We start from the raw sequence: 23,649 nt of genomic DNA on the forward strand, positions 1-23,649 counted from the left end.
GTTTGTTTATCCGCCAGTTCTTTTCTTTTCCGGTTACTGTAAGTGTGGCAGCAGTCAGAACAGACTTTTACAAAATAAAAGCCTGTGAGCAACAGACTTTTACAATAATAAAAGAAATAATAAAACTGCGTTAATAAGTGATAAAATAATTGTCGGCGTTAATTAATTAATGAGTTAACGCAATAATGCGTTAACTTGCCCAGCCCTAGTATATATGTATAATTGGCCTGTGCATGTTGATTGTAAACAGGAAGCAGCATGTATATGTAGTACAGGAGCACAGCAAACCTTCAGACCTGACAACGCCACCTCCTGTTGAGGGTCATTGTTGAGGAACCCTTAATATGTTAATTAGTGTGTTGTGTGACCAACTCTGATTGTCCCCAAACAGGAACCATTAACAGGAGGCAAATATTGTACAAAAATAGGTTTGGTTTAATTACAAAGAAGTGTAAAAAATCCCAATTAAAATAACAGGGGCAGATTAGTAAAATAATTAGATGGGAGATACATTTGGTCTTAATCTCCTCAAGTAGGAAGGTCGGGTCAGCATGCACACACCACCCCAGGAGGCAAATGTGGAAGACACAAAAAGGAGACAGAAGGCCCAGCACCGACAAGGACATGCGCTACACCCCCAATTTCAACCGGCTGCGGAACGCCTGCGGATCCGCTCCGGAACAGCGGCGGAGTCATTAGGTTTCCATTAAAGTCAGTGTGTGTATTTCCACTGACTGCAGAACGGCTGCGTTCCGACTACGGCACAGCTCTGGCGGTTGCAGCCATCCAGAGCAGATACGCAGAGCTTCTATTTTTGCCGGACACCGGAGAGCTCCGCAGCAATTCAGCACACGGCAGATTTTCAGAATAAAATACACCGTGCTCACGGCGGATCATATTTCCCTGCACTACACCTTGAAAACACAGCACAGAGATGTTTCCCCTCTACTCCTCTGGATGGAAACAAACTGTTGTTGGTTTTGTGGTTCTATTCTACTTGAATTTGCAAGCTCTTGTGGGTCCTCATGACTACAGCTGTCAGTCACGGCTGCAGCTGTGCCACAACAAATCCGGACCTAGTGGGTATTGACGGACGGCGGAGCATGGAGCCGATACGCAGCGGAGCCGGTCCGCAGACGTTCTGCATTCAGTGGAAATCTGGAGACACACTTATTTCTACACAATTCGCTACGGCATATCATGCAAGATTCACTACTAAATATCATGCAAGTCACTACAAACTATCATGAAAATCACTACAAAATAGGCTACATACACATCGCTACTGTGTCACCCGGTGCAGTCTCACCACAAGGAGGTAGTGTGTCAACACAGATCCAGCCACAGGTTCAGGCTGTGGATATACAGAGAGAGAACAACCTGTGTTATAGTTTTTTTGGATTGCTTACATACTAAAATTAAAAGTAGTACACTATTAGCAAAACCTTACACTCAAGAAGCAAAACATCAGCCCATATTTGCACAACTATAAGCACATTGTCAACCTCACACTTGTTGCAAAACTCTACACACAGTGATTTGCAAAACACTAAACACACTTAACATACATTACACACAAAAATCTATCATGAAGTAACTTCCTTGCAATACCAAAGCACTGACTGTCAAATTACCGCACCTTCCAACCAATTGGTTCAACACAGTCATCAGGTGTGCAAACACTTGTTTGCCTAATTGTAGACACACCAATCAGGTGTGTAAGCACTATAAAAAGCAGCAGGTGAGTTCATCGGTCTTCAAGCACAATGGAAAGAGTCAGAGAAAGAGTAAGACAAGGAGGAGAACGAGTAGAACGAGGAGGAGGATGACAAGGAGGAGGAAGAGGAATCAACAGAGGAGGAATCAACAGAGGAAGAGGAAGAGATGGAGGCCATGCTGGAGGTAGAGGTAGCGGTAGAGGAAGAGGAAGACAAGAAGGTGCTCAAAGAGGACCGAATCTGACAAATGAGATCCGCGCAACACTGGTTGACCACGTTGTCAACCATGGCCTGATGCTGAGGGAGGCTGGACTGCGAGTACAGCCAAATCTAAGCCAATACACAGTGGCAAGTGTGATAAGAACATTTCGACTTGAAAATAGGTATTGTAAAAATATCATCATATCAAACACATCTGCACGGTTTCAGTAACTGCTTACAGTACTGTATTCTATGCACTATCAGCACTCTGTTACCTTTTCCTGTGACATTACTGTACTATTGTATACTGTTTTTTTTTTCTACATAGGATTGAGGGTCAGGAACGACAAGGGGGAAGGCCTCCTATGTTCACAGAACAGCAAGAGAGGGAGATAGTAAACATGGTTTTGGCCAACAATGCTGTAACACTCAATCAGCTCCAAACTAACATTGTCAATAACCACGCCAGTTTCAACGATATCCATCAGGTCTCAACATCAACACTGGCACGCATCCTAAAAAAAAAAAACATATTCAAATGAAGCAAATTTATCGAGTGCCTTTCGAGCTCAATTCCGACATTGTGAAACGACTGCGGCATGATTATGCAGAGGTATGTATTCACTTTAGCAGTGTGATCTTGCATACGGTCTCACAATCTTTTACTGTACTGTAATATGTATACTACATCTACACTGAACTACACAATTTTGCCTGACACTGTTCTTCAGAGAGTTTTACGAATGGATGGAGAGGAGATCCAGCATGAGTTCATTTACGTAGATGAGGCTGGGTTCAACCTGACGAGAGCACGAAGGAGGGGAAGAAACATCATTGGCCACAGGGCTATAGTCGATGTCCCAGGGCAACATGGGGGTAATATAACACTCTGTGCAGCCATTACACAGAATGGGGTCCTCCACCGCCATGCCCATATGGGCCCTTACAACACAGCACTCATACTTACATTCTTGGACCAATTGCACAACATAACCGCAGCAAATCAAATCGATCATATGCAATACATTGTTGTCTGGGACTATGTGTCTTTCCACCGCTCTGCTCTGGTTCAGAACTGGTTTCAGCAACATCCACATTTCACCGTCCTATATCTTCCACGATACTCTCCATTCCTCAACCCTACAGAAGAGTTTTTCTCGGCATGGCGGTGGAAGGTATATGATCTCCGTCTCCAGGCTGAGGTACCCCTCATCCAAGCCATGGAGGAGGCCTGTGACCAGATGGAGGTAGCAGCAATGCAAGGATGGATTCGTCATTCAAGACGTTTCTTTCAAGGTGTCTTGCTAATGACAACATTGCCTGCGATGTTGATGAAATTCTCTGGCCAGATCCAGCTAGGCGAAGAGACAATGTCTAGTTTTGTTGTGTTTGTTTTTTTTACAGTAAACTTACAGTACAATACGTAAAGTGACATTTTGTTACCGTATTATGAATCTCCATGTCAACATTTTGGTCGTGTTGAGAAATAAATGAGTTTCTTCAGTCTGCAACATTGGTCTTGTGTAGTGTTTGGTGAATTTACATTATATTTGTACTTTGTTGATGGTAGCCTACTCTAATCATAGGGAAGTAGAAGTGCTAAAAGTGTTTTAGGTTTATCACAGAAGAGTGTAACTCGTGCAAACAGAGTATAGTAATGTGAAACGTGTGTGTTTCATATGGTAACAAAGTGTGGTTTTTAAACAAAAGTGTATAGTTTAGGAGTGTTTAATTATGCAAAGGATCTGTAGTGTTTTGCTAATTGGGTGTGTGGTTGTGCTAATTGTGTGTGGTGTTTTGAAAACACGGGCCCTGTTTTGAAAATCGTGCTTAAGCAATCCAAAAAAACTGTAAAACCACCATCAACAATATCTCTCAGCAGATCACTTGTAAAAGCAAGCACAGAAATGCATCGACCGAGGCAAATAAACAAAAGAAACAAAATGGTAAAATAACCGTAGAAAAGGACTGGACTGGTCCCCCTTTGAGAAAACAAACAAAACACATTAGTGGCCAGTCACAAAGTTACCGTGTCATGCAATGAAATATTAGCACATTAATAAAAAGAGTAAAATACAAGTCTATTTTGCAAGGACACACAGAACTCCTATAGCACAGTTAATGCGGGATGAGGGAATTTCCGGAGCTCTACAGTCACAGCAGCTCATTAGTAGTCACGTCAGTGGTAAACTGAAACATACAAAGAAACTTTAAAGAAACTACAGGTTGAAGAACATCCTATAAAAGTAGCGCATGGCGTGCGGTGGCATAAGCAACACAGAAGGATAACATTTGGCCGAAACATTAATTGCTACCACATATGGCTAGAACAGCTGATAGGCATTACCGTCAGTTTGCTCCAGTTCCCTCCGGGAAGGACCGGAACTTGCGTCTGGCTATCACCCTAGTGGGACCAAAATCATAAATCAACCTTAAGCTGTACTTGTGACTGCTGCCCGAATTACCGCAGCCAAACATTACGTACCTGCACGACAGGAGAATCCACACACGCTCAGCGAGAGGTAAGGGACTAATGACTGAGACTGGTAAGCTTTTTATCACTTACTGTTTGGCAACAGGTCACTTGACCACAATAAGTAACAATTAGTACAATTTGCTAACAATTAAAACAAGTAACAATTTGGGGTAACATAGATAGTCTTTATTTTCCACTGGGGAAATTATTTTTCACAATCTGTATAGGGCCTCACAAACATACATACATACATACATACTACACATACAGAAAACATTGACACCTTCACCCCTCAACACCCTATAATGCACAGTTCCCTCCAGTCCGTTCCACTGCACCATATGCACAGCATAAACATCATATAAATAACACACAACAATCAGCAAGGTGCAGCTTCATTTAACGATGATATGGCAGAAGGCACAAAACTGCTACTGTCTTCAGGCCAACGACCTGCATCTGTGTTCTGATGAAAGCAGTGTGAAAAAGGGGGAAAGGAGATGACTGGGGGATGACTGGTTTCCGTCCCAGCCTCCTTGTAGGACCTCTCCACCAAGCATTTTGCATTGAGTATGTCAACTTTGTTCTGGAGAGATCGCACATTAGGCAGGATGATGGATGGTACAGGGGGTTTGAAGGGTCAGCCTGGTGCAGTAAATTACAATAGCAGAACTGTCTCTCTTCTGTTTAAGGTTTAATGAAAAATCAAATGTGTTTCTAATCCATAGTATTTTATTGAAGTAAAATTGATTAAAAAATAAATCTATTATATATTTATATATATAGCCATCATCAAATAGAAATTATAGAAAGGCATCATAAATCACTAAACAGAGTTCAGCGAGTTAGCATACAGACACATTTGACTGAAAAAAAGAAACTTGCTGATTGACAATATTCTCCCATTTGCCCATTTAGCAGGCTGAAATTTAAAAGTAAAATGTGAAAGGAAATGTAGTCAGAGCCTGAGGCTGCTGGTCCACCACCACAACCTGCATCTCTTTCTGTGGGTTGGCGTTTGCATTGACACTGGAGCCGCGTTATCTTAAGACATCTGGAGATATTTGCTGAGAGGATAATCAGCATTTGTTAGCATTTTGTCATGTCATCTTGACATTAATTCCATTGAGGCCTCCCCACTGTGCAGCAGTGTGAAAATGGAGACTGAGGTAGTCCCTGTAGATCAGTATCATCACATTTGTGTCACTCTTGTCCTATCAGGGCTGTTTTTTTGCGGTAATACGAGAGCCACTCAGCTGACGTGAAAGGTTTTAGTTCCCTGAAAAGGATGAGGTTGACAGTTAAATCATAAAGACAGAAGGGTGTCCAGATAGCTCAGTTGGTAGAGCGGGCCAGTGTTCGACTCTGACCTGTGGCTCTGTGCTGCATGTCAATCCCCCTCTCTCTCCCATTTCTTCAGCTGTCCTGTCAATAAAGGCCTAAATAATCTTAAAAAGTAAAGTAAGTGCAACAGTGGCAACTTTTGCTGAGTTTTCTCCATTCTACATGCAGTGACTCCGGTGGTGATGACAACAAATTGAGCTCAGGCTTGTACACGGGCGGGGTAGAGTATGCGCAGCGTGACAAGAAATTTCATTGATTCTTTCCAAGCAGTAAGGTAGTGAATGCTATATATATATATATATATATATATATATATATATATATATATATATATATATATATATATATATATATCTTTAAAGCATTTAATGCCAAACATTTCCACAGCATGTATCGTAGCTACTGTGTGTGCTCACCTTGACCTTGACCATCACAGATCATTAGTTATGTTCTCTAAAACATAACTAATGATCTGTTAAAACAAAATCAGGCCATGGGGCGTTACATAGTGAATCAATATTTCCCAGTGTGAGGTAAATTTCTCAGATTTGTGATTGACAAACACTTTTATTTTCTTTTTCATATTTTAAATGTCCCTTTCGATGTCCATCCATTTAGAGTTGGGCTCTTCTATGATAACAATTTCCTGGTTAAGCATTTTTAGCTGAAACCAATGGTGGTGGATGGGTCAAACAATTCAGGACTTTCCCCCCAGAGGCCGGGGATCGCGTCCCGCGTGTGGTGTTTTGTTTCCCCGTTAACCATCCCGTTATTGTCGCGCGTCCCCCGCGGCCGTGTCCCAGCATGTGAGGCGTCCTCCCCTGCGGCCGTTTCCCGCCGTGTGAGGCGTCCACCTAGTTTACCGCATAGCCGTCAGCCAACTTTGCTGCACGCCATGGGCTGTTCACTTCATGGTCTTTGAAATAGACCTCAACCTGTCTGGGGATACTGCCTTTAAAATGTTCAAGCAACATTAAAGGTCCCATGACATGGTGCTTTTTGGATGCTTTTATACAGGCCTTAGTGGTTTCCTAATACTGTATCTGAAGTGTCTTTCCCGAAATTCAGCCTTGGTGCAGAATTACAGCCAGTCCCACAATGAGCTTTCCTTAGGATGTGCCATTTCTGTGTCTGTACATATTGAGGAGGAGAGAGGGGGGGGCAAGGTGGAGGGTGGAGGTGTGGCCTTGACCAACTGCCACTTTGCTTGTTTGAAAGCCATGATGTTTCTCTCTTTCTCATGGGTGGGCCAAATTCTCTGTGTGGGCAAAGCAGAGAAAGGGGAGGTAACCTTGCTCCTTATGGCCTCATAAGGCAGAGCAGGATACCCAGGGCTTGGTTTACACCTATTGCCATTTCTAGACACTGGGGGACCATAGGCAGGCTGGGGGAACTCATATTAATGTTAAAAAACCTCATAAAGTGACATTTTCATGCCATGGGACCTTTAAGTCTATCAATCCATGACAGTCAAAAGCACTACAGAAACTAATCCAACGATTAAATGCCAGTACTTGTTTATGCCACAGATACAAATAGTTTGATAGCCAGACAGATTCTTCTTAGAGGATGGAGGAATGCCAGGAGTGTGCTTGTGAGATGGCTAGAGTGGCAGCATATGAAAAAATGTCATTTAAACTTCATGTTTACATTAGAAAATGAGAAAGTACTTAAGCTTTCTGGTGTTGTGGAGAGGTGTATACTATGTGCTTATTGATTTTTTTATCATAAACATAATGTTTTTTTGGTTTACAGTATTATTTTATTGTATTGAACATTGATTATTTCATCTTGTCTTGATTTGTGTCTAAGTAAGTGGTGATGATGAGTTCAGGTCGGGGGGAAGTGTTCATGTTGTGGGCTGTATGTTCTGTGTTTTGTTATTAAATAAATAAATAAATAATAAATAAAAATAGACTAATAGAACCAAAACATTTTCTAAGCTAAAAACTGAGATTTCTGAATTTGTGCTCAAAAGAGCAAAAGAGTTATACAGTAGACCACATGAACATATAATACAACATGCATATTGACCTCCGACCATAAAAAAGAAAACTTCACCCTGGTCTACAAAATCAGTTGTTTGTGAACGTGAAGGAAACAGGAGAGCTTATGTATGTTATGTAGCAAAATACCAACATACCTGACACAAGTGCTTGCTGCTTTCACATTATTCAGACAGTCTCATGCTCCCTCCATCTTTAGGAAAATACTAGGTAAGTAGGCTTTTTTTAGGGCTGTGAGATCTCTACTAAGGAATCATTGCCTTTTCATGTGATTTCACTTTAGATAATAATGTGTTAGATCTTCAAAGCCTCAGCATTCGTCTGCAGCTCCATACCAAGCCATGCAACTTCCTCTGAGGGAAATGTATTATTAACATGACTCTGTGGTAGCTCACTGACCCTCCATTCATTAGCATTTATATAGACACTGGACGCCACGACAGACTGCTGTACAGCTTAATTTAGAGCAGCATGCGAAGAACTGACAGGGGTAGGAAACAGTATGAAACTAAATATTGATGGATAGCGGAGGATGTGCAGAAGCCCGTATTTGTCTGATGGTGATGATGTCATGCTTTCCCTAGAAGTATTGTTTTGTCCCTGATGTACCAACTAATGAGCGCTTGGTTTCTCTGCTTTGTTTCATAGAGGCAAATCAAAGGAGACAGGTCCTGTCAAATCGATAACATAATAACACTGGTATTAACCTCATACACTTTTTTGGGATCAATAAAAAAAATCTATCTATCTATCTATCTATCTATCTATCTATCTATCTATCTACTGTATCTATCTATCTATCTATCTATACACCCTCAATAATGTCAGGGATTCATGCCAGCACTGTTCATTGGTTTGGGTTTAAGAGCTTCTAGAGATTTGAGTTTGCATTAAAGGGACTTGTTTTCCCAAAATCAAAACAGACTACATACATCTTTTTTTTAACAACATTCAAAACATAAAATTTGCAACATGAACACATCCACCACCCCTTCATCATCACCAAAATCAAGAAAAGATGACGCAGTAACTACAATATTCAAGACCATTCAACAAAATAGACAATAAACCATAAACCCAATAAATATATGTATAAATGACAACACCATAAGCCCATCATACACATCTCTCCTCAGCACAAAGCTTCTTAGGAGCCCTCCAGAAAGATCAGGTTCTTTCCCCATTTTGTAGTATAAACATCCAATCTGATTTTAATTTTTATGAAATTGTTTTCTAATATAAAAATAAAAAAAGTAATTAAACTTGTTTGGACCCAGCTTCTTATGTGCTTATCCATCCCGTTGATCCATCTCCCAGAACAAATAATGTTGGGCTGCATGGAATCCTGGGTCCCTGCAATCTGACACAGGTTATCATGTATCCCAGTCCAAAATTCCTGGACCTTATCGCAGGACCATAGGACATGAAGTAATTGGCCGTCCTCTGTCGTACATTTCCAACAATTTGGTGTGTCTTTCAGACCAATTCTGAACAATCTGGAGAGAGTCCAATAGAAGCGTCCAGAAGAAGAAGAAGCATCCAGATGATTTTAGCACTATATTCCCCAAAATCAAGATAATAAACTATAGGGCTATGTCCTTTGGTTTATTATCTAACTGAACAGTTCATGCGTGCAGAATGTGTGTGGTGTTGTGGTGCAGTGTGTTGTAAATGAAATGTGTTTTTGGAACATTTTCAGTTCTCCTGCTAATTTCATCAAATTAAATGAGAAATCTTGGTAATCATATTGGGCTAATTGTTAACTGTGGTTAGGTAAAATTAATATAGCTTTATGAATGCATATCCACATAAGACTTTGCACGTTGTTTACAGCAACAGTATCTTCTAAAGACATGAGACATAAAGGCCTGAAGGGGGTAGAGCTGGTCTCAGAGCAGCCGCTAATATTGCATCTATGCTTACACACTTCAACTCCAATAATGCCTCTATTGTTGGGAAAGTTCACTTTCTACATGAACTAGTTCAAAGTTCAGTTCACAAATTTTAAAATGAACTAGTTCAGTTCATAGTTCGTACTTCAAAATGTTGAATTAAATTCACAGTTCCAAAAATGAACTAGTTCATAGTTCTTTTTTTCCATATGTTGCTTAAGTTCAATGTGCGGATTTTCTTTTTGAAAGCCAGCTGGCAAAGTTTGCACAGAAAGAAGATTTTTCCCATCCTCACCGACCTTGTCATAAAACTCGTTTAAATGATCATACGACGTCTCCTTGCTGATCATCGCCTACATGCTGCTGTCGCCTTCATGCTGCTTTTTGTTTTGATGACGCATGCGGCGGTGCGACACTGGTGGCTGGTGTTGCCAGATTGGGGTTTTTTTCTGCTACATATTAAGGCCTGTTTATGGTGTGTTTTAGCCGGGGTTTTCGCCTGGAAGGCTCTATAGAAATCTGTCACCCTATTGAACCTAACGAATATTAAACTGAGAGAGCGTGCCGTTCACAGACACCAGAATGAACGAGTTCACAGTAACGTTCATCAGGCAGTAATACAATACGTTCAGTTCACGTTCGCCCAAAATATGAACGAGTTCATGAACGTCGTTCATGAATTCACTACGTATCGTTCAATGAATGCCTCTGTATCTTTGTTGAACTTGGTGGTGAGGCTGATTTTTAGGTCCACCATGGTTTAACATAATTTTACAGACTTGCTAAACTACCTGTGCTTAATGTGCTCTGCAGGAGAAACGTCTGTGTGGAACTGCTGCTGTGAATTTGTTTCTGTCACCAATCCAAATCTCAATGACCATTTTCCTTATTGCACACAGAGGGAAACACTTTTTCATTGTTTTCTGGACTTTATCAGACTCAGTTTCTTGTTTCAACTGTTGAGACAAATGTTCAAGCTGTAATTGGGCGCCTGCAGGGCTGTTCCAGCCTGTAATTGGTCCCACTCCAATCCTCATCAACCTGTCCACTAATACAGTTTCCTTATTTGGTTACTTATCTGAAACCTGAGATGATGATTGCATGTGTTGGACCTCTGTGGACCATTCTTCCATTATCATTGGATTCTGTCTAATTTTTAAGGCTGTGAAAATATACCAAATGTATGCATAGTGATAACAGTCATAAAAAAAACAGCAAAAGGACATACTGTCAAGAGAATCTTTCATCGTAATGCTCACAGCACTGTTTCATTATGTAGAGACAGGGGTCTCATACAGAGAGGCCATCAAAATCACTGGATGACATGTTAGCTTTTCAGTGTCAATTACAGCACAGAAACACATGCAAAATGTCACATGTTCTGTATCTAGATTGCTCTTCATGCACTGGGCATGCATGGCCACACAAGGAAGCAAATCACAGTACATGTAAGGGATTGACTGCTGAATAGACTGTATTTAGTTTCAAGTCTAAATGGTCAACAGAGGCCACAAAGCCAGCACCTGGATCCCCAGTATTATGTCACTGCAGGAGACAATAATAATGTAATGTAATAATGACACTTATAATAACAATCTGAGCATGTCAGTGGCAAATGTTCTTTTAGTGGACATACATTGAAAGAACATGTCTATGAGGAATATAAATCTCTATGGATACACAGGCCTACAGCGCGCTGGACTGCTACATTTTTAGCCCAACACACGTCCGAAATAATCAGTTCACCCCTCACTGGTCACTACAGATATGACTTAATTATTTTGACCACGTGTGAAAGAATGAATATTGGATGAGGACGTGTGTGTGTGTGTGTGTGTGTGTGTGTGTGTGTGTGTGTGTGTGTGTGTGTGATGCTGCTAATTGGCTCTGCTGGTGGTTGCTATGGATGCTATCTCTGCACCACATATGGTTTTATGTAGTTTGAATCATGTGTGTTTACATGAACATGAATATTCCAGTTTGATCAAATTTGGGATCTGATGTTTACATAGGACACACCGAAATCAGGTTATTCATATCCTCATACAGGCTCACTGACAGCTGTCTGCTCTGATCGCATATCTCTCTTTCTTTGTGTAGTTATATAAGTTATTTAATGGTATTTTAGCCTTTTCTTTCAAACAGTCATGATGAGTGGGCTCCGCGGATAACGTATTCTTGGATTTTGCATTTCTGCCGCTGCCATCCTCTGGGTACAAAAAAAAGCTTAGGCTGCAGGCACAAAATATGGTTCATACTGTAGCAGCAGATCAGAAATAAACCATTCAGTGCTTTATTGTCTATAATAATATAGTGTTTGGAAATGGACTGTATTTATATAGCGCTTTTCTAGTTTTAATGACTACTCAAGCGCTTTTAGTACAGAAACCATTCACACACATTCATACACTGTGGCCGAGGCTGCCATACAAGGTGCCATCTGCTCATTAGATAAACATTCACACACATTTACACTCCGATGGTGCAGCATCGGGAGCAATTCGGGGTTTACTGTCTTGCCCAAGGACACTTTGACATGGGACTGCATGGCCAGGGATCGCACCACCAGCTTTCCGCTTAGTAGGTGACTGCTCTAACACCTGAGCCACAGCCACCTCAATCCTTTTAGAGACAGGAAGACAGTGTAAAGACCTCAGAAATGAAGTGATGTGTTCCACTTTCTTGGACTTAGTGGGGACTCGAGCAGCAACTGTCTGATCAGTTTTTTTAGGGAGACCTGTAAAGACACTGTTACAGTAGTCGAGTGAAGCTGAAGCTTAAAGCATGGACAACTTTTCCCAAATACTGCTAAGACACAAATCCTTTAACCCTTGATATATTCTTAAGGTGATATGAGGCTAGCTGTAATTGTCTTAGACTGGCAGTTTAAATTTAGGTCTGAGTCCATGACTACACCAATATTCTGGCTTTGTCTGTTGCAGCTGAGCGCTGACTTCTAATGGTTTCTTGTTGGCTCCAAAAACAAGTACCTCCGTTTTGACTCTGTTTAACATAAGAAAGGTCTGGCACATCCAATCATTGATTTGTTCATTGCACTTACTCAGTGTTTGTATTGGACCATTGTCCCCTGGTGATATGGTTATGTAAATTTGTGTGACGTCCGAATACCTATTTTATTATATTATACAATTGTTTTCCATAATTTGGAAAACACTTGGGGAACTCTGCATGTCATATTTTTCCGCTCAGATGTGTAATTACCTATAGACACAAAATAGTCCCTATTCTTTAAGAAGGATTCAAACCAGTTTCGTAATGTGCCAGGAAGTCCAACCCACTTTTCCAATCGGTTAAGTAATATATTGTGGCCAACCATGTCAAATGCAGCACTGAGATCAAGTAATACTAAGACTAAAATGTTGTCACTGTGTGTATTTAAGTGGACTAGTGCAGTGTCCATTCAAAACGTGCCAGTTTGGAATGGGACAAATAAATACAAAGCAGTACTTTGAAACTGGGCAAAACAACCAGCACTACTTTATTTAAACAACTATGTATATTGTATTTAAGAAGTGCAAGACAATATGATACAAGATTCAAGTTACAAACATAAGATAGTGACTCTGAGTTTTTTTTTTTAACTATGTGTTGTGGTGTGTGGTGGGAGAGTGAGGACCCAAATGCAGAGAGAGCAGGCAGGCAGGCAAACGTTGATGTGGAGGGTTTAATGAAAACAAAAAGCGGCAGTATACAGACTGGAAAACTCAAAAAAACAAAACTGATGGGAAAAACATAGGATGAAGCAAACCAACGCAGGCACAAACACAAGGCACAGGGAGGAAACACAAGGGCATGGCTACAAACTAAACAGGTGCCGACACAAAGCGATCTGACAGAAGACAAGGGGAACACAGAGGCTAAATACATGAGGTGATGGGTAAATCAGAAAACAGGTGAGACAACAAGTGAAGCACATCAGGGCGGGGCAAGACAATCAACAAAGGTGGGAACAGAAAGCAAAGCCAGACATGACAAGACAGAAGACCAGACTATCAAAATAAAACAGGAAGCAGAACATAAACAGGGAAACATGAAATCGACTAAACACAGAAACTTGACACAACATTAAACACAAGGGAGAACAACAACAAAAACAGGAAACATACAGAAAACTACAAAGCAACAGAAACGGCACAAAACACAAGGCAAAATACAGAAACCAAAACAGAATGCAAGGCATAAACGCAGAAACCACAACACTATGTCCTCCCACTCACTATCAACTGTTAACTGTTAACTACTTGAACATACATTTTGCTCTCCTTTCCTTCTGGCCAGCAAACACCAAAATGTTTTCTTGAGTCTGTAGAATATGATATGTGGGCAGGACATCTCTGCTGCACAACAATAATGTAAAATGGTATTTTGACTGATTTCTATAAAAAACTCACCTCTGCTGTAATCCTTTCACGCCCGGCACCTCTTTGTTGGCCGAGAACCACTGCTTTGCTCACCAATGGAATGGGGAGAGTTTCTGCAATGGACAAAGATGATTTATTATAATATTGGCAAAGAGAAAGAGAGTTAATAATGAGAGAAAGCAAATAATGATCTTTTTTATTTGCTGTTGGAACTGTTGGATACTCCCTTTAATATGGACTGAATCAATGCTCTTCTGGAGCTTGGCATAGAGGAAGTCTACATGTGGCATGATGTGGTGATACAATTCCAGAAAGAACTTAAAATCCTGATCCTCCAGTAGCATGGCCATGGCTCCTGCTTCTCTGACAGTATTGGGGTCAAACTCACCTGAGTCTTGTATACTCTCAAAACAGCGAATGAGATCCTCTCTGTGCTCAAAAACAGTATTGAATGGACCAAAAAATTCGTTTTGCATTTTTCAGAGAGATGTTTTAGGTAACCCCCGTTGTTGTCCACAAAACCTCAGTGCCGACACTTTGAAATAAAAGACAGACAGGGAAAGCAAAAAAGGGCATTGCTAACAGCACATCCAACCAGCCAACTCTGTTTGTAGCTCCGGTGTAGCTTCACCCTCGGTCACTGGCCTCAGCCCTCTGCTGGATTTCTAAATCGGGTTGGTCCGGTCCAAAATCCTTTATCCTCTTTTTTTCTTCCAGCGAACACTTTCTGAAAATTAGTTTTTGTAAATCAATGACAGAATTTGGTTTAACTGCTGCGATTATCGCTACGAAAGTGATCTGGGTCACTGTGTGATTTGTCAGCCTAGCAAGGTTTTGGCGGAGTGACGGTATCGCCTGCGCAGTAGTGGCCAAGAGCATAAAGTTGAATGACAGGTGTCGAGAATCAGTCAGATTGGATAAAATAACATGTATCCAATTCTGATTTGCCAGGGACGCAGCGAGGTGCGCCCGGAGGAGAATCTTTAAGAAACCAATTAAAGACCAGCTTCAGAACACATGCTTGCCGAAAGTTTAAGGACTCAGATAGACATCCATTTGTCCGGCGTCCCTGCCTATGAAAGTGCATGAAACATAGAAAATAGTTAACCGATTAAAGACAAGATCATATGAGTAATCTATTTTTTTTTTTTTATTTTACATTTTTATTTAATTGTTATATCATTTTTGTATACATTTCTATTTCTGGAATTTGATGGGGGTGGCGCCCTAGCGCCCTCTATTGACAAGCCGCCACTACTAGACATTAAAACCGCACTCATGTCGGTCCCGTAAAATATGACAGGTACAGTATATTGGAAAATAGCATTATGGACACTGAATTTGATGAATTTACCGTTTATCAGACGCTTTACGCTAGGCGGCACATACGCCACTCACAGAAAAACACATCCAAACTCCTTTGATGATAAAACGGTCTTAATGTCATGCAAAGCATCTCCATATTGGAATTGCAAATTATGCATTTCACTGAAAACTGGCGACACCAAAGATCGTTGATACACAAATCAAACCACCTTTCCATTTTCCAGAGTTGGCACCTCTGTCGGCTCGCACCGGAGTGAATCCACTTAACTCAAAGAGGGAATCTGGCATGTCAGGTTAAAGACAATTCTCAGTGAAACATATTAGAGATGCTTCACGGAACTCACAACAGTTCCTTGCATATGTTCGGATCTCATCCTCCTTATTACCCAAAGAACGTTGATTGTTGAGAATAATCAATGGAAGCGCCGGCTTGTTGTGCCGACGCCACAAGTGGGTTCGAATCCCACCTCTTCTTCCGCTTTCCTTCACCCACTTTGCCATCTCAACTCTGGGGGGGATGTTATCCAAAAATGCCAGGAGGTTGCGGTGCATTCTGGCAATTGACATTGAAACAGTAGGTAACTCCAGCAGAGTCTCCCGACTGTAGGAGAAGAAGAGTCTGGACTCCCGAATTGCACCTGTCCGTGCCGGCACACAGGTGTGTTGTTGTAGTCTCAAAAGGGCGACGATTCCCAACAAAGTCAGTGTAATCCAAGGATAATTCATGTTATACACCACACACAGTCATCTTAGACAGACAGTAGGACAAAAACAGCTGGCACGGGACGCAGTTCATGTAAAAAATTATGTCATCAGCATCCATGAGATACATTGCACCGTGATATCGTGTACCCAACCTGCGGGGATCCCCCGGAAGTGATGCAGTTTTTACTGATCTTCAAATCTGAAGAAAAAAATACTTAATATATATGTTGTATTTGAGGATTTATACAATAACGATAACAATAACAATAAAATACTGTATTGTATGTATTGTATTATGTATTGTTTGCTCAGTTGGCTGGCCGGCGATGGCAATCTGAAATGGAGTGAGCCCATTCATGGCAGACCGCACAAAACAGGAGTTGAATGGGTTCACCCACCTACCGCGAAAGAACTACAAGTATAATTGCTTTTATATATTGTAACTACTGTCCAAGCTATGTACTGTAACTAACTCACCAGGCCCTTGACAAATACTTTGCTTAGTGATAATTATTGTTTGATGTGATGTGCATGGCTGATGAAGCACGGGTCCTGCTGGCTGCCCTGGACCACGTTGGCAGATTACCCAAGGGAAAAGCAATGGATCATTTGAGTAAGTTCAAAATGAAGCAAAATTGTACTGTACACATGTAGTCAACTTGGAGGTAGGAATCTAGAAAGTGTGATCAATAATATTCCAGAAATAAGTGTTCCAGTAGTGATTATGAAAGCTAGAAAAATGTCCCTAGAGTGCAAAGGCTTTATTAAAAATAAACAATATATAAATATATATATTTTTTAAATTGAGCTAAATTAAAACACTTTTTATCATCTAATAAGGTACTTTACAAGAAGTCAAGGACTACAGCCATATGCCAGCGATTCAAAGAGCTGTCCTGCAGAAAAAGTTGTCATCCTGACTGGAGTGGTGTGCCATCAGTGAGCTCAGGAGATCACATGATCTCAGGCGTCTAGGAGATGTGTGGGATATTCCTGCACCACCCTCAGAAGTGTTGTTGCAGACAAAAGTCAGCAAAGAAATACAGCTTGCCTTAGGTGAAACTGAATACATGAATTATATACATAACCCAATTACTCAGTATGTTTGTGCATTGTTGAAAATACAAAAAACTGATCCTGACCTGTGATGTACTGTAAATAATGACTGACACTGAGTTCCAGCTTCCTCTCCCTCTACTGCTACCATGTCCGCTTGATTGGACTGCCTGCTGCCTGATGTGAGCTGGGATAGAAAATCTTTTTTTTTTATTATTAATTAAATGTGTGCTGTATGAATACAATATGACCGCATGAACAGTTAGTGATACTCTATAAATTTAATTTCAGCCGCAGAAATTGAGAGAGGCTTAGAGTCACTGCATGAGACCAGGGAGAAGACCAGGCAGTCTTATGCAGATGTTGATCCAGATGTGGAGGAGTTGCTGAGGGAGGATGCAGATGCTGTCATTAATAGAAGTGTGACTTTTGATGGAACATAGCAAAAGAGAGGCTTCACCTCTCATTATGGGATCGGTGTGTGCACTGACATCCTTACAGGACTGCTGATACACTATGAGGTCCTATCCTCGTATTGTCATGCTTGTGCCCTGAAGGAGAAATGTTAAGCGAGAGAAAAAAATAATAGAGCAGGAGTTTGACAGCTGGAAAAAGACACAAACTGACTGTGCTAAAAACTTTGCACGATCGAGTAAGGCAATGGAGCAGGAGTCACGAAGAGGATGTGGGCCAGGTCTGTGAATGGCCAGTGGGTGCGGTACACTGAGATGCTCTCAGATGGGGATGGTGCAGCATTTAGGGAGGTGGTTGCACTGAATCCATAACCTGGGCAGGAAATTGTGAATGCAGCATGGAGGCACTGCATAGTTATTCTTTAAATTAAACAAAGTTTCACACATAAATGTGCTCGTTTATTTTCCTTTTTGTCTCTAGCTATTAACGTTTCTCAACCACAAAACTAACACATTGGGTTTTTAAATAATGATTTATGGAAAAAACATGAAAAATGTTCTTTGTAAATAATTTAGTTTATTGTTTGTTTTTTTACAACAGTACAAGTCAAATTACATGCCATTAGGCTGTATTACAAACAAGCCATTTTTCTGTATTTCTAAACACTGGACTGTGGTTTTTATAGAGCACCATTCTGCAACAAGGCAATTCAAAGTGCTTTACATAAAATTTTATTTTTTTCATTATTGTTTTTATTGTATAAATCCTTACCTCCAACGTGTGCCTTTCGGATTTGCCGAGTGGTAATTACTGGGTCACTTCCGGAGCATCCCTGCGGATTGGGTACACGTTATCACGGTTCTTATTCATATTACTGGAAAAACTGAGCAATGTGTCCCAGGATGCTGGTGACAAAATCACTCATTTAATATGTACATTGAAGCGATACTGGTGTTAAAGAGCTGCCTGCTTGCTGTCTGATTATCTGAAATGAATTTATACATTGCATTGTGGGATATGGGCTTTGAATGTGCCCCGCTTGTACCGTAGCGCTTGTCTAAGCATACTGTAATATGACATATTATCATTAAAATAAAGGAATGACAACCACGATAACATCTCGTAAATTAATGTTGATGTTCATTAATGTAGCGGTTATATTCCTAAACATACCAATAATAGCAAAGCAATACAGCTTCTCAGCTGCCGAAAGATGCTTTCAATTGAAATACGTTAGTTAAAAAAAAAACATGCTGATTACTACGGAAAAAAATGGGGAAATCGTGTCGGTGTACATGAATACATAGATTAAATTACGTGACTCTTTCATGAACTGCCATGAGATCAGGTTGTAGGTATATGAGTTTCACCTTTTTTTAAGTTTTACAGTTGACATTGTTAAAGCTGTTGACATTTAAGATCAGTTTATTTTTTTAAGATAATTTTTTGGCATTTAGGCCTTTATTGACAGGACAGCTTAGACATGGAAGGGGAGAGAGAGGGGGAACGACATGCAGGAAAACAATGCAGGTCGGAACCGAACCTGCAACCTCTGCATCAAGAGCTGAGCCTCTTTATATGGTCGCTCACTCTACCACTATTTATTTATTTATTTATTTAGTGGTGGCTACTTTAAGGGTAAAAGTGTTAATCTGTGATCTACTAAATGCTCTTAATCTGTGATCCTAAGAAATTCCTCATTACTATAAAGTTCCCAGTGAGGAAACATAACCATATCACTCTCGTGATTATTTCTCCCTTTTTTCAGGTACGTTATTGATATAAAACAGTTAATTTAATAACTTGCTAATTGCTAACATGTCAAGAGTATTTAAGGTGTGTTCTAGTAACATTTTGAGTAAGTTAGAGTTAAGTTTGCATGTAATATGTGTGGAGCCCTGCTTGGTTACAAAGAAGAATAGCTTCTTACTAAGAGTAGACACATTTTATGTCAATTGTGGATTAACATGTACGCAGTTAATAATATATTTTGCGGTGTTCTTTGTATAATGTGTTTCAAGCACTTCATTGACATTTGTGATAAATTTAGTTGTGGTTTACTGAGCTAAAACTACTTTGTGCTTGACAGTTATATTGAAAATTAGTATATGTTTCAGTGAATTACAGTGTATGCTGTTGTGACTTGAATAAGCCTTGTACCCTACAAAATGACCTATTTCCTGTAAATCTGTAAAATGTGGTACTAGTGTAAAATGGATTACACCACAGTTCTCAGTGAGGAAACATAACCGTCACACTTGTGATTATTTCTCCCCTTTTTTAGAAATGCTATTTGGAGGGGTGATCAGTTGTCTAATAAAATTTACCTTGTTTTTAAAAAACTAAATCCTCACAGGTTTCTTGTGAAGCATCATAAAGATAAGAGGGAGAGGAGGTAACTGCTTTTATTATAGCCTATTGACAGCACAAAACACTCTGCCCGCTGCCTCTCTTTCTCTCTCTCTCTCTCTCTCTCTCTCTCTCTCTCTACCCCTTCGTTCGCGTTAATCCGTATACTCTGGCTCAACGCGGCCAACGAATTATAATGACTTGATCCATATTCTCGAAATCATTTAAATATTGAGTCATGGCAATGAAAATCTTTTAGCAATGCCTTTTACCTCCACTCTCCACACCGCTGCCTTGGAATTATATACTTAACAAAAAAGTGTGAAATAACTGAAAACATGTCTTATATTTTAGATTCTTCAAAGTAGCCACCCTTTGCTTTTTTTGATAACTCTGCAAACCCTTGGTGTTCTCTCAATGAGCTTCATGAGGTAGTCACCTGAAATGGTTTTCACTTCACAGGTGTGCTTTGTCAGGGTTAATTAGTGGAATTTGTTCCCTTATTAATAAAAAAGCAAAGGGTGGCTACTTTGAAGAATCTAAAATATAAGACAGGTGTGTCCAAACGTTTGGCCTGTACTGTAAACGGCGATGCACGCTTAGCGTCTGGACGTACGGACAACCTTAAGACGTAATAACTTTTCGGTCACCTTCTTACAAATCTCACTATCTCAGTACTTTCTGCCGTCAACAAAAGACATTATATTCATGGTTTTCACCACACTAATAAAGAAATTGGTTTCCTCCTCGCTCCAAAAGTGTGGTGCTGTGCTGCGTCTCGCCATGTTTACCTCTACTTCTTGTTTACTTCCGGTATACTGCGCGCAGGTTTTCTGCATTGACATATATATAACTATATTATTATAGTATATAATTATTATTATAACTATGTTTTCTGGCGCATACAAGAAGTTCCTCTACTCAAAAGACCAAGATTCCTTGCGAATAGAACATGCGCAGAACACAAATCAATGTTCCTTTTGATGGGGATATGCCGATACGTGTTTACATGACCAAAATTTCGGGTTAGAAAAGAGGTAACCCAGGTAGCATATTCGGGTTTTTCAAAACCGGAATATGAGCATATTCAGGTTTTTGCCGGTGTTTACATGGCTGTGCACGACCGGGTTATGCTAATATTCTGGTTTTGAACGGGTTATTGGCTGCATGTAAACATAGTCATTGTTGTCAGACACTTTTAATAACAATCTCAGCCTGTAAGTGGTAAAATCAATCACTTTTAGTGGAGAAAAATCAAGGCTGCACAATTGTCCCATTAGGTTACATTGCAGCCCCATTGGTGAGGGCCGGTCACTGCGTTCTCACTCAACGCTGGACCAATTTCAAAGATTTTTGTTCACATCAGTCTGTTAGACACAAATGCATGGGGAAATGGGGTCCAGGTTGGAAAAAAAACGAAATTACCCTTTAAAGGTGCACTAATGTATATTTTCTTATGAAAAAGAGCTGGACCATTTAAAATGAAAGGTGACGCTTGCATGAAGTTCCCCGTGACTCTGTTTATTAACATTGTTTCCAGCAGCAACAAGAAGCTACTTTTAGCAATTATATTTGTTATACCCACTGTACACTGCCTGCTCAGCAGCAAACAGTAGACAGACACAGTTAGAGACCAGCTGGTGAACACAGTGGAGCATTTAGCACCTAAGAGACAGATATTTCCACCAGAAGCTGGTGGAGACCAAAAACATAGCTAAAAGAGAGAGAATATTCGACATCAAGTGGACACAAACACAAAGTCCTATTCGCTCAGAACTAGTATTACCAGGGGACCTCATGGGATTTAGAAATAACCACCCCCACGTCTGGGTTTCATGAGGCACATTTTGCACTGGATAAGTAAAGCCTGTATTTTACTCATATTTACTGACTTTATCCCTCACATATGATGCCAAGACTCAAAACTTTCATTTATAATTGGCAATGCAGCCAAAATGAAAAACTCCAAATGCTCAATGGTGTTTTAAGTCCCCAACGTTGACTTCAAGGCAGCGCTGCGACCGTCGACTTCAAGGCACCTAACCCTAAACTTAATCCCAACCTTCCACTCCAAGCACGCCTGCAATTAAACTCCATTCCTTCTCTTTTCTGGCGTTTTTCTCATGAAAAGGATCTGTGGTGTCTATTATGTTTTTCCACCCCCAAGATGGATTTCATCGTCCATAAAGGAGACATATACGATATTGGGGGGTGTCTTTTGGTAAATGGAGAGGATGCTCTTGCTGTTTCTCTTCCTACCCTGTATCATAATAATTCTAGCAGTTGTTATGATGAACAGTGCCAATTATAGTAATAATAAAGATAATATAACTGTGACTAGAAATAATAGTAGTAACAGTGAATGGAGTAGCAGGGCGTCGAGCAGGACCACTGCAGTAGCAGCAAACACGAGTTAGGTGCGATCTGATGTGGAAATCTGATTCATTGTTCAGGAGATACAGAGGTGATACGATTCAGGTGTATACGCTTGTACAGGGAATATACGATGTAACAGTTGAGCCTATCTTTCAGTTTTGGAGCAATAGGTATGAGATACGAGGGAATTCTTTTAAACTTTACCCTAGAACATGCCTGTCTGAAAAGAGAAATAATTTTTTCACACTGCGGTAAAAGCATGGAACGAGCTTCCATGGAACGAGTTTGTGTGTGCATGGAAACAATAAAGGTTTTCTCGTGATGTTAATAAAAACGTAATCCTGGTGGCATCACTTTTTTTTATATGTAAATGTCTTTATGCAGGGTAGTTGTTTATGGACATACATTTTAGGAGATGGGGGGCCTGATAATCTAAAGCCTGCATACTAAGAGTTAAAGAACTCATCTGCCTGTCACTGAAGAAGGCTGAGCAGCTGTGAGACTTAGTTGTGATGTGACTGGAGGGATTGACTGATTTATTGTGTGTTGGTGGTGGTGGTCTTACTTTTAGATTATAAGAATGATCAAACACAGACAGCAGGGCAGGCCACAGGCTCTGTAATAGTTTCATCAAACCTTGGACATTTTTCTGTCTAATGTTCTGTTGTGGACATCAGAAGGCATTGTTAGTCTCATTGTCATGTTTATAGACTGCAGCTGTGCCTTTATTACTGCGATGTGCAATCATACAGTCAATGAGGGCTGTGAGCCTGGAATGAGTACATAAAGCCTTAAGATCAGGTTTAATAAGGCAGGGCCTGTGAGGAAACACTATTTTTAGTATACCACTGGATGTGAGCAGACTTATCTGCTCAGCTAGTGGAAAGAGGAGTGGAGGGAAAACACATCCAGGGCCGTTCTGGGAATAAAAAAGGGCCCTGGACCCGCCCATCAAAACCCCCCAACGATACGTCCCCACCCACAAAACCCACGCCACACTTTTTGTAAACCAGATTACTAAACAATATTTATGACTAAAACTTCAGTTATTAGATAAAGGAATGTTGCTTTTAGGAGGAGGCTGCCTAGAAGGAGCACATATTGGCACAATGGCACTGGCAGCAACGTGGCAAGAATCTCTGGTGCCATCTAACCAGTATTATAAATAATCTAATGTCATATAATAGTATACAACATCCCATTAGTATAATTAGAATTCCAATTGGAAAATACATCAGTTTAAGAAATACACAACTGGGCTTAAAGGGATACTTCACCGATTAGCATTAAGCTTTGTATCAGTTGAAACCCGGTAGTATTTTCGAATGGCCGTGCTTCTCTCCCTCATGTCCCCCTGAGAAGATAGACCTCTGCATAGTGTGTCTTGAAAAAAGCCTCTGATGA

Source organism: Perca flavescens, chromosome 1 (assembly GCF_004354835.1).
Source record: "Perca flavescens isolate YP-PL-M2 chromosome 1, PFLA_1.0, whole genome shotgun sequence".
Classification (NCBI taxonomy): Eukaryota; Metazoa; Chordata; class Actinopteri; order Perciformes; family Percidae; genus Perca; species Perca flavescens.